The sequence below is a fragment of the Tenrec ecaudatus genome, chromosome 2 (assembly GCF_050624435.1).
Source record: "Tenrec ecaudatus isolate mTenEca1 chromosome 2, mTenEca1.hap1, whole genome shotgun sequence".
NCBI lineage: Eukaryota > Metazoa > Chordata > Mammalia > Afrosoricida > Tenrecidae > Tenrec > Tenrec ecaudatus.
In genome coordinates, this window is record NC_134531.1 from 56,882,635 (window position 1) to 56,886,487 (window position 3,853).

At 43.6% G+C, this 3,853-nt stretch overlaps 1 pseudogene; it reads right to left on the bottom strand.

Moving 5' to 3' along the window:
* Window positions 1-2,106: 2,106 nt before the first annotated feature.
* On the bottom strand, window positions 2,107-3,348 carry LOC142440797 (bifunctional phosphoribosylaminoimidazole carboxylase/phosphoribosylaminoimidazole succinocarboxamide synthetase pseudogene; annotated as a pseudogene).
* Between the last annotated feature and the right edge of the window lie 505 nt (window positions 3,349-3,853).

Below are 3,853 nucleotides of genomic sequence, written 5' to 3' on the forward strand. Positions count from 1 at the left end.
TTCTCGGCCTGAATACTCAAGCTGTCCGTGTGATTCCTCTTTCAATTAGTCAGCCTGCTACATAAATGTACCTTCTTTGAGAGTCAGATGAAGACTGAGAGACCCAGAAACTTCCCTGATCTACTTGCATTGTCAAAAACCAATAGAGTAATGTGACTATTTGGAGAATATGAATGAAGCCTACAGAGATATTTTTCAGATTATTTTTGAAAGTAAGTCTGAAATTACTTCAAAGTAAAAAAAAAAAAGTACGTGGTATAATGTCCAGTGAATCAGTAATAGAAGAAACTTCCTTCCTCCTGTTTGGAACTTGCAACTTTTCTCCAAATTCTGTGCTTGGTGAACTGTGGCTACTTGTTTCAAAACGGTCAAGACATACGTCTTCTAAGACCAAGTAGTGGGAGGTGGAAGGGAAGAACCAAACGGGCATGGGCCTGCCCACTGTTTGATGTAATCAACAAGTTCTGGCAATTTCACATACAGGCAAAGAGCACCATATGTTTCAGAAGTGAGAAGACAAGGAAAAAACAAAAACTGCAACAAGCCCAATGATCATTTAGTTTCAAGGATACATCGATCTGTCACAAGATCACATACTTCATTGCCAACAGAAGTCAAAAGGGAATGCAAAAATCCTCACTTGTGCTCCAAGAACACCAGTCTAAAAAGATTCAACTGCAACACCTAATAAACTACATGAAGTGGAAACAGGGCTGAAATGAATTTCACCAACACGGTCATTTTAATGTCTCCATTCATTTATGGAAGGACACTCAAACTCACTGTCATTGTGTCTATGCTGACTCCGATAGGGCCTAGGGGACAGCGCAGGGCTGCTCCTTTGGGTGTCTGAAAGGGTCACTCTGCATGGCCATAGGAAGCCCGATGGTCTCCCCCAGAGCCGCTGGTGGTTTCTGGCTGCAGCCCTGGCAGTTAGCTGCCCGGCTGGGGACCCCGGCTGCATCCAAAATACCAGGACAAAACGTCAAGATTTGAACAACTTCGCAGTGAGGGCATCTCCTCTTTTAGGACTCATGGGATATTCATGAGCTAGGCCATGGGCTAGGGATAAAAACAAGTATACACCAAAACCAAAAGACGGAAATTTTACTGAGCATTTTCCGACCACCTTGGGTACCATATAGAAATCAAAAATGAAAATGATTTCAAAGACTGCCCAATGTTTGGAAATTGAATAGCATGTGTTTAAATAGCACATAAGTCTGAGAGAGAAATCACAAATATTATCAAACATTAAAAGCATGACATATCAATAGTTGTGTGATGCAACTAAAGCAATGTTTAAAAGGAATATTTTCACCTTATATATCTGTATTATTATTATCGTTAGGAGCCATCAAGTCAGCTCTAACTCATAGCAACTCTATGTTCAATAGCGCCTGACATTGCTCTGTCCTGCCCCATCCTCACCATTGTATTCATGTTGAGCCCATTGTTTCAGCTACTGTGTCAATCCATCTGGTCAAGAGCCTTCCTCTTGTGCACTGCCCCTCCACTTTACCAAGCATGATGGCCTTCTCCAGGGACTGGTCCCTAATGATAGCATGTCCAAAGAATGTGAGGCAAGGGCTCATCATCCTTGCCTCGAAGAAACGGGCAAGACATACGTCTTCTAAGACAGATTTGTTTGTTCGTTGGGCAGTCCACGGTATTTTTGAGATTCTTCGGCAGCATCACAATTCAAATGTACTTATTCTTCTGTGGTTTTCGTTATTTACAATCCAACTTTCACATGGATATGAGGTCATTGAAAATACCATGGCTTCGTCAAGCGTACCTTAGTCCTCAAAGTAACATTCTTGCTTTTCAACACTTTCAAGAGGTCTTGTGCAGCAGACGTACCCAGTGCAATGGTCGACTGACCTCCATGAGCACCACTTGGGGGTCCAAGCAAGACAAAATCCTGGACAGCATCCACCTTGTCTCCATTTATCATGAGGTCACCTTTTGCTACAGTTGTGACGATTTTTATTTTCCTTCTTTTTTAAAAAAATTCAGTACATTTTATTATTCTCTTAGATTTTTTTTTCTGCCGCTAAATTAGGAATTTTTCAAGTTTTTCTCACAATAAACACTATGGAATTCTCATAAATGGCATTCTCTGGTTTTCTTGGCAGCCTGCTTCAAGGAAATCCACATATTCAAGATCCTTCCTTGCAGTTTGACTCATGCCAAATGATGGCTCAAGCCAAAGGGCTGAGCAGCAAACTGAGCTGGTCCTTCTAGAGAGAGTATAGCCGAGCTGCCAAGACCACTGGGTGCTAGGGAAGACCACACAGCCTGAGCTCCCGGCCTGGTGCGAGGGGAGAGTAACTGATCACTGGATATGCGGCGTTCCCACACAGCACTGGTCCCAAGTCATCGCTCCGCCTGCTCCTGCTACAAGGACAGCAGGAACGTTGTCCCCTTCATACTCAGCTTTAATGCTCAGAGTTTCCTCTGGGCCCTTATGGGCAGATGTTACTCGAAGTTCACATGGATGCCAAAATTTCCACAAGCCTCCCTGATTTTCTCCCAGGGATGGAGATCAGAGTCTTGTACGACAAGCCTACACTGGCTTGGTGATTTCAGAAGCAGCTCTACTCCTTGTGAAACCCACGGGAATGTTTCTTGACCATCCGCAGCCCTTCCGGAGTCCCTTCTTTAGTCCTCTGCTGGTTTCGATCCACTGATGGCCCCTCTCCAGGATTCATTATCAATCACATCAGCAAGAACAATTTCTTTGGTGGGTACATCAACACCAAATTCAATCTTCATGTCAACCAATGTACAGTCCTGGGGCAGCCAAGATTTTTCCAGTATTTCAAAAATGGCTTCTATGGTATGACTCATGGTATCCACTTCAGTTTGACTTCTGTCAAGTCCAGTAAAGCGAAATTTGGCAGCAATTAGCTGCGCCTCAAACCACCGTGGGTCATTCTTGGCCCCATCCTTGAAAAACATCCACTTTGTGCAAGTAAAACATGTACCCTGCCTTGATGCCAGGGTTCCTTTTAAGGAAAGAACCAGTTACTATTCTTCTACATTTCCACTCCGTGGGAATCATTTCACCCTGGAGTAAATGAAAGCTGCCCCCCTACCCCGCCGTGGATCAGTGAAAGCCGTTTTGATACCTGCTGCCTGTAACAACTGAAAAATACAACTGGTAATTTCATTTGAAATCACAGCTTTGCCTTCCAAGTGGTTCTTTCTAGTGGCATCCCCTGCTGTCAGCGGGCCCTTGGACGGCAGGAGGACTTTTCCTGAACTATTTACCAACTCATGGACTTCTTTTGCTTTCTTCTCCGGGAGTTTTGGACGGATGAGCAGCACCTCGGAGGTTGCCATCATCTCAAGTAGGCTGGTGGCTGAGACTGTCTAAGGGGGGAAGCTAGAATCTGGGAAAAACAAGACATTGGCAAGCTTCACCAGAGCGTCAGACTTTGGTTTTCGTCACATTTAAGTTTTAATCCATACTGAAGACTTTGATCCATGTTAGGAAAAGAGAACATTTGCAAATAAGTTTCCACCTTAAGAAGCTAGTAACTCAATGAAGAAATTACATCTAATTAGAAGGGAAAGAGCTATATAGGCATGAATCAATAAATAGAAAAATTTAACATTGAGTCTACATGGAAAAAGCACACCAGCCTGTGTGATCCAAGACTTGCAGTTAGTCAAACCCAAATCTGAAGGAGGGAATAATATCAGATCTTAAATTGTGAATACCTGATGTGCAGAGGGTTATGGATGACAATGCTTCCATTCCCAAATCCACTTGCAGGGTCCCCACATGGGTGAAGCCTCCTGTGAAATTCCTCTAGCCATGGTTGAGGTATGTGCATAGCCTTGC